Here is a 14,252-nt window from a genome sequence, read left to right as displayed (position 1 = left end):
AGAGAGAATGGGAAAAGGGAGGAAGGCAAAGAAACAAAGAAAACAGGAGAAGGAAGGAAGGAAGGAAGGAAGGAAAAAGGAAGAAAGGAAGGGAGGGAGGAAGGAATAAAAGGAGGGAGGGAGGAAGGGAGAAAAGGAAAGAAAACAAGAAAGTGAGAAAGAAAGAATAAGAGAAAAGAAGGAAGAAAAGAAGGGAGGGAGAAAGGAAGGGAGGGAGGAGGGAAGGAAGAATAAGAGAAAAGAAAGAAGGAAGGAAGGAGAAAAAAGAAAAGAAAGAGGAAAAGAAAAAGAAAAGAAAGAGGAAAAGAAGAAAGGAAGGAAGAAGGCAAGGGAAGGGAAGAGAAGAGAAAGGAAAATGGAAAGAAGGAAGGAAGACCGCAAATATTAGAAATTCTGGGTTTGTTAGAGAATATGCCATACTGTTTTTTTTTCACTTGAAAGGAAAGCGTATCTGCCATTGAAGATTGGATGTCTTGTTGGTGATATTGTTGTTCTTATCTTCCATATGATTACTGAGTTTGTCCCTAGTCTGTCCATTACTAAGACAAAAGTGTTGAAGTCTGCAAATATAATTTTGGATTTTTCTAGTTCGCCTTTGATTTCTTTCATGTTTTACCTCATGTATTTGGAGGCTCTGTTGTTAGCTGCATACCCTAATTAGTAGGATGTTTACATCTTCTTGAGAATTGATTATTCTATTATGTATTATCTCTCATCTCTGATACTATTTCTTGTTCTGAACTCTGTTGTGTGTAATATCAATGTAGTCCTTCCACAGCTTTATTTTAGTGTTTCCATGATATGGCTTTCTCCATATCTTGCTGATAACCTATTTATATCTCTATATATTTGGAGCAAGATATAAAATTTAGACTTGATTTTTTAAAGATTTTTCAAGATGTAATTCTTATTTATTTTTGTTCTATTTGACATTCTCTGAGTTTCCTATATCTGAAGTTTGATTTTCTGTCACTTCTTTTAGAGTATTTTTGGCAGTTATTTTGAAAAATATTTCTTTTGCTCCGTTATTTTTTCCTCTTTTCTTTTTGGGATTTCAATTATAACTAGAGTAGGTAATTTCATCTCAGTCTTATGCAGGTACTTTTTCTCAGGGTCCCAGGAATGTAGCCTTCTCACACTTCTGTTCTTTTCCTGGCTGTGTTGGTGAGCTCAGTGGTATTCCTCCTTCACCTTCAAGAGCAGTTTTGTTTTGTTTTTCCTGTTTTCATACTCCCAGCATCAGGAGTATTCTAAGTGTGGCAGTTTTTGTTGCCTTCCCCTACATATTAAGTGGAATATCTTGGTCTGTTTGGACTCTTATAACAAAATAACATGAACTGGGTGACTAAAAAGCAACAGATATTTCTTTTTTCACACTTCTTGAGGCTGTAAGATCTCAGGTCAAGATGCTCACAAATTCAGTGTTGATGAGAGCCCATTTCGTGGTTCATAGATGGGGCCTTCTTTCTATGTCCTCACATAGTGGAAGGCACACAAGAACTCCATTGAGCTTCTTTTATAAAGGCACTAATCCCATTCATAAGGGCTCTGCCCCCAAGACCTGGTCACCTCCCAAGTGTTCTGCTCTCCCTGATCTGTGTCATATACAGACTCTCTTGGATTCCTTACCAATTGCTTGAGAGATCACAGTGGGTTTGGGGGAAAAAGTTTTCAAGATGATGGATCTTCCCAACTTCTGCAGCTGTCAGCGGTCTCCCAATCTGACCGGCCCCACTTTGTCTTCAGGAATTTATTGATTATTCCAGCTTTACTTGTCATAGTGGTGTCTATTTGCATCTGTCTTATGTAAGTGCATCTGTCCTCTTTCTCCTTGCAAGTGCTTGCTTTCCCTCACATTTTGACTCAGTTCTTGGCAACCCGGTTGCTATAAAAATAAAGTCATGACTTTGAAGTTAGTTGGGTTCTTTCATTGTTGTAAGGTTAGGAGCCCTATTCCATCCCAGCTCTCCAAAACCCAGAATTTTTTAGGGGTTGAAATTTTAGGCTTTCTCTTTGAATTGTAGTTTTATCTTATTTCAGTTACAATTTGCATTTTCATAATGATTGAGACTAAGCTTTTTTTGTGTAGTTGACTGTACCTTTGGATTTTTTTCCCAAATCCCTTTTCATTTCTTATTTTCTTTATGGTTTTAGAAAATGTAGTTTACATAATTGCAGCTTGATTTTTTCCTCAGTTAATGGCATGCTTATTGGAGAGAAAAAAGATTAACTATATTTCCCTTTTTAATTACTGTGCTTTTTTCTTTTTTAAGGTAATATTTCATTACATTAAATTTTAGTGTTATTCTACTGAGCTATTCCTTAAATATTATAGTATTTTGGATTTCACATATAAATTTGTAACACATCTTGCGTTTATTATGTATAGAGTAAGGCTATTTTCTTTTTTTTTGTTTGTTTTTTAAGGTAGAAATCACATAATATAAAATTAATAACAACCATTTTAAAGCATACAATGCACTTGCTTTTAGTATATTCACAATGTTCCAGGACAATTTCATCATGTCCCTTCTAAAAACCCATTATGCATAAAGTTGTTACACCCTATTCTGCTTCCCTGAGCCCTAATGACCACTAATCTGATTTATATCCCAATTGATTTGCCAATTCCTGATGTTTCATGTGAATAAAATCAGGTAATATTTGTCCTTTTGTGCACTTAATGCTTTCAAATTTCACCCACATTATACCATGTATAAGTACTTCTTTCTTTGTTATAGCTAAAAATTGGGTGTCCATTTATGAGTCAACAAGCATATGGATTGTTTCCACTTTTTGACTGTATGATTATTACTGCTGTAAATATTCATGCACGTTTGTTATTTGAGCACCTATGTTTTGTAAGATTAACAGCTGACTTAACAGAAACAATGGAAGGCAAGAGGCAGTAGAATAATATATTCAAAAGATGCAAAGGAAAAAAAACTGTCAGCCACCAATTCTTTATCCAGCAATTATTTTTCAAAAATGAAGATAACACAAAGACTTTGCCAGATAAACAGAAATATTAATTGAAGTTGTTGCTGGCAGACCTACCATACAAAAAAAAAAAAAAACACCAAAATAAATTCCTAAGGCTAAAAGCAAGTTACACAAGACAGTCATTTGAATCCACATTTTTGAAAAAGCACTGGTATAGGTAATATTAACATTATAAAAGACAGTAGAAATGCATGTTTTCTATTTATCATAAATTGTTTATAAAATAATATGTGTATAATGGCCGGGCACGATGGCTCACACCTGTAATCTCAGCACTTTGGGAGGCTGAGGCGGGTGTATTACAAGGCCAGGAGATCGAGATCATCCTGGCTAACACAGTGAAACCCCGTCTCTACTAAAAATACAAAAAATTAGCCGGGCGTGATGGTGGGCGCCTGTAGTCCCAGCTACTCAGGAGGCTGAAGCAGAAGAATGGCATGAAGCCGGGGGATGGAGCTTGCAGTGAGCGGAGCTCACTGGAGTGGCACTGGAGTGCCACTGCACTCCAGCCTGGGTGACAGAGGGAGACTCCGTCTCAATGATAATAATAATAATATGTGCATAATGTATTGCTGAGTATTTGACATGTAGAAATGTAATATGTCTATAACATATTTCCCAGTAACATCAAAAAGGAGGTAGTTGGAAGAAAAATGTATCGTGATAAGATAATCACTCTAGATGGTAAAGTAATAATTACTAAAATGTATTGTTGGCTTTGTAACTTTAATAGATGTAATGTGTAAAGTGATAATACTTTCAAATGGAGGAAATAAAAGAGATTTGTATAAGAATGATGTTTCTATGTATTACTAAAAGTTTACTAGTATAAATTGGAAGATGTTTTGAGTAATTAATTTTCCATATACCTACATGGTAAACTTACAACAACAACAAAAGTTCTCAAAAATATATAGTAAAATATTTCATTAGTAATCTAAAGTTCCCTATTTTAGAAAATATTCATTCTTTGCAAAATAAAGCAATAAAGAAAAATATTTGAGAAATATACAAAACAAATAGTAAAATGGCAGACATAAATATAATTATACCAATTATAATACTGAATGTGAGCAGATTAAAATCCAATCAAGAGGCAGAGACTGTCAGACTGGATTAAAACAAGTGATCCCAATATACGCTGAGATGCAAGGATACTAATGGATTGAAAGTAAAAAGATGACAAAAAATATCATGCAAAGAGCAATCATAAGAACACTGAACTCATTATACTCATAACACATGATATAGACTATTAAAAATGTGAATAGGATTTAAAAAATTTTTATTGTAGGAATAAGGGGGTCAACGCTTTTGGAAGACATAGCTATTACAATCATGTATGCACAGATTTGAGCTAAATTGTTTCCTCTATACAGATGCTGAAATCCTAACCACTGAATATGACCTCATTAGGAAATAGGTTCCTTGCAGGTGATCAAGTTAAGATAAAATCAGATGATCCTGAATTCAATATGACTGATGTCCTTATAAAAAGAAGAAATTTGAGTAGAGGGAGACATACACACAGGGAGAGTTCCATGTGATTATGAGGGCAGAGGTTAGCCAAGGAATGCCAAAGACTGCCACAAAACCACCAGAAGCTAGAAACAAGGCATAGAACAGACTTTCTCTCATAGCCCTTGAAGGGACCATCCCTGCTGACACCTCAATCTCAGACTTTTAGCTTCCAGGACTATAAGGCTATAAATTTATGTTGTTCAAGGCACCCAGTTTGTGTTACTTGGTTATGGCAGCCCTAGAAAACTAATACATGAACTAATAACAAAGCATAAGAACATGAAGCAAAAATTCACAAAAGAGGAGCATCAGCAAAATGGCAGTGGAGACAGCTGCAATCTTTCATTTCCCCACAGAAACATCACACAACTAAGAGAAACTGTCTGAATAAACTTTGCCAAAACTCTGGAAAATGGTCAAAAGATTACAACAACCAAGTGAAAGCAGACTCAAGAAAAAGACAACTTGAAAACTTTATGACATTTTTCACTTGCCTTTGCCCCAGCAAACTGACAGTTCTGAAGTGTCAGAAGCCCACGTTCCCAGTGAGGAAACCTGGTCCATCGTCCAAAGGAACAAGAGAAGATCTTACCCGCAAATTATTATGTGTCTGTTCTGACTGGTCTGGGGGATACCTGAAGGACTAGTGAAAGGCTCTTTTTTTTCTCTGTTGCTAGAATACAGAACAGATAAGGAATGGACATTATTAAGAAACTCAGCAAGGAGACCTAACAAACCACAGATGCTTAGGGCAAAAATTTGAGTTTACACATATAGTAGATCATCTTCAGCACAGGAAGAAAAGTTGGAGAAGAGTATTTGGAAAACTAAGACATTCAAAATCATTCACGTACATGGGAGAGTCTAGAAAGTCACATGCATTCATAGGTTAAGCCACATGATGACAAATGTCATAAGAAGACCCTACACTTTTACCTTGGCCGATCCCTCCCCTCAGTGCAAGCTCTGTACAAGAGTGAACTTGAACTTCACTCAGTGCAAGAGTGAACACACACTTTCTGCCGGCTTTGAGGAACCCAGCACAAAGCCAGTCTGCATGGCCTAGAGACATATTTTGCTGGCTAATGATTACTTGTTTTTCTTTTTGTTTTTGTTGTATTTGCCTGTTTGCTTAGTTCCTGACATACAAGAAAATCACTGTCAAAATATTAGCTTAACATTTGTTAAGGAAACAAAAAGACTTCGGTGACCACACCTTATAAAGCAAACAGTTTTGTAAATCACTGTGGAAAATTTCACTAAAAACTTTAACAATATAATAAGTAAATAAAATTTAGAACCACAAAACATTAGTGTGTTTGTAGCGGGGGGGGGGTCTGATTTACAGAGTAACCACATAGTAATTATAATTATTATAATGTCTGGTTTTCAAAAAAAGTTACAAGGCATACAAAGAATGGGAAAGTATGGCTCATTCAAAGGAACAATATAAATTGACAGAAAATATCTTTAAGGAAACCCAGACATCAAACTTACTAGACAAAGACTTTTAAACAACTCTCTTAATTATACTCAGATGTCAAAAGGAAAACATAAACAAAGAAGGAAAGGAATCAGAAAAAATATTAAAAAGTAGGAATATCAACAAAGAGATAACAGAAATTCTGGAGTGGAAAACTACAATGATAAAAATTAAAAAATCAACAGAGGGATTTAAGAGTACATTTGCACACGCAGAAGAAATCATGAACTTGAAGATAAGAAAATGGAAAATACTGACTCTGAGAAACAGAAAGAATAAAAAATAAAAAATGAGCAGAGACTAAGGAATCTGCGGGACATCATCAAATAGACCAACATTCATATTCTAGAGGGATAAATTACGTTGTTAAAAACTTTACCATTCTTTCTTTTCACCTTTCTTTCTTCCTCCCTGCCTCTCCTCCTCCTTTTTACTTTTCTTCCTCTTCCTTTCTCTTCTTCTTTCTCTCCTTCATTATCCCTTTCGCTCTGTTTCTTTCTCCCTTTCTCTTTTTTCTTTTCATTCAATTTTCTCAATTACTAAGAGATGTTTAAATACCTTTACCATGTTAGTAGATATGGTTATTTCTCCCTTTAGCTCTCTTTTGAGATTTATAGTCACTCTAAGTAAAGAGATAACCCAAACTTAAGCCCCACAAACAGGCTTCCATACCATTCTTAATTTGGTCCTGTAATTCTTCATTGCTGTATTAACTTTCTGATGCTTTTAAGGATGTTTTATAACAAATTGTTTAGTTTTTTCCAATGGAATGTTTATTCTGAATTATCTAATTCATATTGTACGTATATAGGGAGTTTAAAATAAAATTATTCAACTAACACTTCTGAAAGAATGTATTTGTGCATTTAACAAATATGTTAATCCTCAAACTGTTATTGGGCAGCTGAGCATACAGCAATAAAAATAACATAATTTTTATGTGTACAATATTTATGGAATACATTACTGGAACAAATAAATAATTTAGTTAATGACATGACAAAGAACAGTAGTTGTATACACTATAGAGCATAGTAATGGAATAATGAATGATTAAAGTTATTATTAGGTAGAAAATGAAGGGTATCTTTGAGAGCAGAACTCAAGGAAGCAAGCAATTCACCTTGTGAGGAAAGAGTTACCTGTGGATAAAGAAGAAACTGAAAAATTTACAAGTCAAGACTTTTTGAACAAAAACAAAAATATGACTATTAGTCACCAATTCAGTACAGTGAAAAAAAAGTTGAAGAGATATCTTGGAAGTAAACCATGTTGTGGAAGAGCATGTAGGGTTTCGATAATCATGGGATGATTCTGAATTAATTTTAAATGCGATAGGAATATATGAGATAATTTCACCAGAGAATAACATGATTGTGTTTGCATTTCAAAGGGGTGTATCTGGTGCACTGTGTAGAATAAATAGGTTATGTGAGCAAATAAATTGGGAGGCTATTGTAATCCAGAGAAAAAAGGTAGTGACTTAGGTGAGAATGCTGTGAGCATGAGTGGCATTAGTGGTGAGAAGTTGTTAGGCCAGGATGTATTTCATAGGACTGGCCAAGAGAACTGCAGCTAAATTGGAGTGTAGGGAGTGAAATGGAGAACTCAAAGATGACTCTCAGCACTGGAAGGTGACATCTGTCACTGAAGCATGCTGATGCCTCTTATTAAGAGAGTTACTTGGGAATGGCAAGATCAAAACTTCTCACTTTCAAATTTATGAAAAATACTGTTTTCAGAACGAATGACTTTGGGATCAAAAGCCATCATTCTAATTGATGGTTCCACGACTACACAGGCTCACACTCCCAAGAGCAAAAGTAAATCATCACAAAGGTGCTTCCTGATAATTCTAGAGAATGGAGAATTACTGTAACATCTTTCTGATTTTAGAAGAGGTAGCAGTTCCCTTTTTAGCCTAAACGCTATTTTTTTTAAAGCTCAGCCAAGAGACTCCATTGTAATTTTCAAATGTGTGTAACTTAAATTCTCATATTAAATACCACTATGCTTAAATTAGTCAAAACATTTTCCCCAACTACAACTCTATCTTTTCTTTGCAATCATTTTCACAAAAGTGACTGCAGCTAACAGACCCTAAAAGGGGAAAATCTAGGGTAGGTTATCTGATCTAGTTAGTTTTGAAGACAGGATCTAGAGATTATTTCATATGAAATAGGTCACCGGAAATGAAGTGTTTACTGAAAACAACTTGGATCAGCCCAGTTTTCTACCACTGAACCATGCATTTGGTTTAAAAAACACAACAACTCTGGGGAATATTGGCTGCTTCCAACTGTGTTGAAGGTGTTAAAGAAAAGAGCATAAAAAATGATCATCTGAGGCCTTTATAATCTCTGCTCAAGAGACTAGAGTCTTCCATTCTTAAAGAAACACTCAAATATCTTAATAATCGGGCAAAATCTAAATATCAGAGAGATAATTTTATCTTGAAGGTTGTTAAATTATAATGGTGATTCACTACCTTGCCACGTCTCTGAGTCAAAAATTAGATCTTTGTTTAGGAATCAATGGTACTCTGCAACTTGGAAATAGGAAGATTTTAGAAGACTCAAACATTGACTTTCTTGTGTGCAAAAAAAAGACATATTGAGATAAGACAAGTTTTTCCTTGTAAGGATACCTCTAATGCTCATACACCACCTCCCCTAATGTTAACATAGCTTCAAGATCACTAACCAGTGTCAGAGAGCAGCCTATGCAACTACAAATTCAAAAGATGTCAAACACAGGGTCAAGCCTAGAATAAGAAGTCTTAGCTAATTAAGTATGCTTTTTCCCCAGATCCATATTAACAAAAACTTGGATATGTCAGAGAATGCATTCTAAGTTCACTCAACCTAGGAGGGAGAAACATAATTTTAAATTAAGAGCTGAAGCATTCTTGTCCTAACAGAAAGCAAGGAAAATGAAATATCACACCACAGGAGGGATTTCAAAAATTAGTGTCAACATCCAAACCTTAAAATAGGCAAGGAAAATGCAGATTCACAATTAACTCTTCTACTTGTTTTGTTCAGAGAAGAGATGGTTCTGAGAGAATGACAGTGAATTAACCCCAACTGGTTTAGTTGGTACTTTCAATTGCTGCTTCTGATAAACTCCTTAAGCTAGAATAAATTGATTAGGATTTTGGCATGTGATATTAGAGATGGTTATTAATTTTTTCCTCTTATTTGCATTGTTCAATGTAGTAAATACTAGCTGTATATGGCTACTTAAATTCAAATTAATTACAATGAAATGTACTTAAATATTGAATTTTTTAGTCACTGTTGGTTCATTAATGAATATCTTCAGCTAAGATTTCCCATCTAAATACACTAAGAGGTGGCTTAGTTAACTGGTTGTCCACAAAAATTGAGGCTGTTAACTCCTGATATATTCTCTGCAAATAGAATATTCAGTGAGCCTCCTCCTGAAACCAGCAGCCTAGAGATAATTTTATAAATTGGATACAAGTTGGAAATCTATAGTCTTTAAGTTTTTGAAATATCAGCTTCCCAGGGAAGAAAATCAAATTCATAAGATATGTTAGGCCAATTTAACTCAAGATGTTCAAAACTGAAATGACATATTCTACAATTTGTGATAAAACCACCCCCTAACAACTTAAAGCAAACCAGGGATTGACCTTAAAGACCTGCCTTTTTCTCATCCCCCAGCCAGTTTTCAAATCTTGCATTTTATTTTGAAAGGTTCTTATCCCCCTAGTCTCTTGTTTCTAGACTTTGCACATATTCAAGTTTGTTACCTCTATTTACTGACTTTCCTCTCTTCAAACAGTATCTATGTCTGCCAAATGTGAACATACAAAAAACAAATCAGAATGTGCCATTCTGATTTAAACTGCTTATTAGTTAATACCCTCAAGATAACATCTGGGTTCTTAGCTGCACTGAGTCAAGCACACTTAACATCTTTTTTTGTTTTCGGCTGCACTTTTCCTATCACATCACACTCCAGCAATGCCAAGCTGTGCCGGCCTTCTACCCCATTTCCACTATTTTGCCCCCGCCGAAGCGGCCTTTGAAGCTTTCTGCCCCCGTCACCGTGGCTTTTTGCCCCCCGGCGCCGCGGCTTTTTGCCCCCACCGCCTAGGCTTTTTGCCCCCGCCGCCGCGGCTTTCTGCTCCCGCCGCCGCGGCTCTGAGGGCGGGAGCGGCAGACTCCGCTGCCAGCTCTACTGGCGTCCTAGCAAGGGCAGCGCAGAGGGGCGCTCCCGGTCCAGCTCTCCCGGCTCGGGGGTTCCTTGACTAGGCGCCCGAGCCCCGGGCTCCCTGCCTCGGCCGCTGTGGCCTGCATAGAGCAGCACTGCGCGTGGAGGCGATGGGAGAGAAGAAGGAGGTTGGTGGCGGGGGTGATGCAGCGGCCGCTGAGGGTGGCGCAGGGGCCGCGGCCAGCCCGGGGCTGCAGCAGTGCGGACAGCTCCAGAAGCTCATCGGCATCTCCACTGGCAGCCTGCTCGGGCTGCGCACCAAGTGCGCTGTGTCCAACAACCTCACCGAGCAGGAGATACGGACCCTGGAGGTAAGGGGTTCGGGGACCCGGGCTGGGCTCGAGCAGCGGCCCGGACACTTCCCTTGGGGCCCCAGTTCACTCCTGGCCGAGTTGCATCCTTGAGCCCGCGTCGCGCCCTTGGAGGCTTCCCCTCCCTCCTGCACTCGCTGATGGGGCAGCCGAGGGACCCGGGACCAGCCCTCATCTTGGGCAGGATTTGTGGGGCGGGTGCTTGGTGGGAACTGGGATGGAGGCTCTAGGGTCCTGGGGGGCGGGGTGGGGGGTGGGCTGCGCGCAGACATCCCCTTACCCCCCGAATTTCCATCTGGTCCAGCCCTCTCATCTTGTAGCTGAGGAAACCGAAGGCCTGAGGGAGAACTGACTTGCCAGGAACCCCTGTTAAGGAGAATTAACAAAGTGTGGTTATTAAAGGAGAACTGAGTTGGGAGTCAGACCTGGAGTCCCACACCCTTGGTTAAGACATTATACCACCTTGAGTCTGGCCTGTTGACAGGGTGAGCCACTCCATCCTCGTCTGATTGTGGGGTCTTGACCTCAAGGGGTTTCCTGCAGGAAGAAGCAAATGGGTTTGCTTTCCTAGCTCTGTCCAGTACCTTAGGGACCCTGAGGACTGAAGAGATTCTTGGAGAGCCATCTGGTGTATGTCATGCGTGGGCCTTTCTTGAAGGTCTGTCTGCCCAGTGGGCTGGCTCAGCCCGAATGAACTGTCTTGAATCTTTGGAGTTGTCTGTGTACTTTTAAGGGCTTCTCATCCTTGCACCAAAAGATCCCCTGGAAATTAGGTGGGAAAACCTTACCTTTTGTGGGGCCTTGTGTTTGTCTTAAAAGTTCATGCACATGGCCAGGTGTGGTGGCTCACACCTGTTATCCTGTCCTGGATCCCTTGAGTCAAGGAGTTTGAGACCAACCTGGGCAATACAGTGAGACCCCATCTCTACAAAAGATAAAATATTAGCCAGGGGTGGCTGTGCGCATCTGTAGTCCCAGCTAGTACTGCGGCTGAGGTGGGAGGAGCACTTGAGCCTGCACTGAGCTGTGATCTCACCAGTGTACTCCAGCCTGGGCCACAGAGCAAGACCTTGACTCAAAAAATAATAATAATAATAAATAACAAGAAAAATTCTTGAAGATTTTGCATTCTGTCCCACTATCCATTGGTTTTCATGTCAAGATAATGTGAGAAATTCTTTACAATTGCTTCCAGAAGGAATAGCCTTTTGATTTAGTGCACAGGTGTCCAGTCTTTTGGCTTCTCAGGCCCACATTGGAAGAAGAATGCTCCTGGGCCACACATAAAATACACTAATGCTAACAACAGCTGATGAGCTTAAAAAAAAAAAAAAAAAGGTTTGTGCAGAATTTTGATGATACCCACCACCAAAGATAGGCGGAAAAGTCTTTGTAGTCACAGGGTTGGACACGGCTGATCTAGTGTCTTGTCGTCCGTTTTGGCTTTCTCCCTGATTCCAGAATGCAGGTAGAGATGTAGAGACGTGCTCTCAGGACAGCTGTTGAGATAAAAAAATTCGTTGTCATTTATTCCCAAGGACAGCTGTTTGTCATTTGCATTGAAAAAGTCTCCATTCAAACTGCTGTCACATATAAAATCTATTTCTATAAGTCTGTATTTTTCTGTTGTCTTGGCCTTTGTGGGCAGTAGTGTGTTTTAACCGAGCAAGCTGTCCTTCCAAATAATGAAGCCGAAGTCAGCCTACCTGCTTGCCATTTTTCTTCCCCTTCCATTTTTCTAACCTCAGGATAATTGTAAGAATGAATTAAGATTTGTGTTTAAGGCCGGGCACAGTGTCTCAGGCCTGTAATCCCAGCACTTCGGGAGGCGGAGACGGATGTATCACTTGAGCTCAGGAGTCCAAGACCAGCCTGGGCAACATACTGAGACTCCGTCTTGTATAATTAAATTAAAATTTAAAAAAAGAAGAGAAAAAGACCTGTGCTTAAAATTTAAAAAAAGGGGGGAAAGTGTAATGCAAAATGTGGACTATGCCAGCTATGATTGGGAAAAATAATTTTTCATACAGCATTATCTGTAGACTTGTATTAGCGGCATACTGGTCATAAGCGTTTTGCTCTCCTCAAATATGATGAGGTAAGCTACTTTAAAGTGTGGTGGGGCTTTCTTCTGCGTGGCTCCTGGAGGTGTTGAGTCCCAATTTAGCCAATTAATTTGGGTTTAGTTTTGATATGGATAAGGGAGACCAGCTTCATTCATGGTGCACACACAGTTTTGCCAATAAGGAAAAAAAAAAGCCACCTGAATGTTCCTACTCATTAGATGCTATCTGGAGAGCTCCTACCCCACCCGTACCAAGGCCCGGGCCCTTAAAAAGACTCAGTGCAGCCTTTCTGCATCTCATACTGTATTCTGCAAGATGCTCCTGTGAAAGAAAGTTGTGCTGCACCAGCCATCTCCCTCCTGAAGATCCCTGCAGATGAGGATTTGTGTTTTAAAGGTTCTGAGAAGTCCTGCAACAACAGTTCTCAAACTTATTTGTCCAGGGGATCTTTTCTTCCACTGAACGTGGTTGGGGAGACATGGCCTTAAGCCTTGAGCAGAGAAAGAGACAAGAAACTGTTGGCTCACTTACAACCAAGTGTTGTGTTTATGTTTTAGGTTTTTATGAAACTGAGGTGCTGTTTGAGGTTCTAAATCAAACTGGGTGGTTGAAGAGAGGCTGGTATCCCTGTAGACTTAGCCAGCCATGAGAGGTTGCCTTTTGTTGAAGGAGGTGTTTTACAAAGGGAAATAGGGTGTCTCCTGGGCATCACATTAGCACTTAAATACATGTATCACTGAAATGAAATGATGAAATGATGAAATGAAATGATCAAATGAAACGTAATGATGAAATGATGAAATGAAGAAATGAAATGATGAAATGATGAGATGAAATGATGAAATGATGAAATCGAATGATGAAATGAAATAATGAAATGATGAAACAGAATGGTGAAATGAAATGAGAAAATGAAATGAAATGATGAAATGAACTGATGAAGTGAAATAATGAAATGAAATGATGAAAAGAAAAGATGAAATGATGAAATGAAGAAATGATATGAAATGATGAAATGAAATGATGAAGTGAAACAATGAAATGAAATGATGAAATGAAAAGATGATGAAATGAAGAAATGATATGAAATGATGAGATGAAATGTAATGAAGTGATGAAGTGAAATGATGAAATGATGAAATAATGAAATGAAATAATGAAATGATGAATTGATGACATGAAATGATGAAATGAAATGACGAGATTAAAAGGTGAAATGAAACGAAATGATTAAATGAAATGATGAGATGAAAAGATGAAATGATGAGATGAAATGAAATCATGAGATGAAATGATGAAATGATGAGATGAAGTGAAATGATGAAATGAAATGATAAGATGAAATGAGAAATGGAATGATGAAATGATGAAATGGTGAAATGAAATGAAGTGAAATGAAATGATGAAATGAAATGATGAAATGAAGAAATGATATGAAATGATGAAATGAAGTGAAATAATGAAATGAAATAAGGAAATGAAATGAATTGACAAAATGAAATGATGAAATGAATGATGAAATGAAAAGATGAAATGAAATGAAATAATGAAATGATATGAAAAGATGCTATGAATTGATGAGATGAAATGAAATCATGAGATGAAATAAGATGAAATCATGAGATG

General features: G+C 38.1%; 1 pseudogene; it reads right to left on the bottom strand.

Moving 5' to 3' along the window:
* Window positions 1-10,020: 10,020 nt before the first annotated feature.
* Window positions 10,021-12,059, bottom strand: LOC129523898 (uncharacterized; annotated as a pseudogene).
* Between the last annotated feature and the right edge of the window lie 2,193 nt (window positions 12,060-14,252).

This window comes from Gorilla gorilla, chromosome 6, assembly GCF_029281585.2.
Source record: "Gorilla gorilla gorilla isolate KB3781 chromosome 6, NHGRI_mGorGor1-v2.1_pri, whole genome shotgun sequence".
Classification (NCBI taxonomy): domain Eukaryota; kingdom Metazoa; phylum Chordata; class Mammalia; order Primates; family Hominidae; genus Gorilla; species Gorilla gorilla.
Note: the sequence above shows the minus strand (reverse complement) of the source record. Positions and strands in the feature narration are given on the sequence as shown.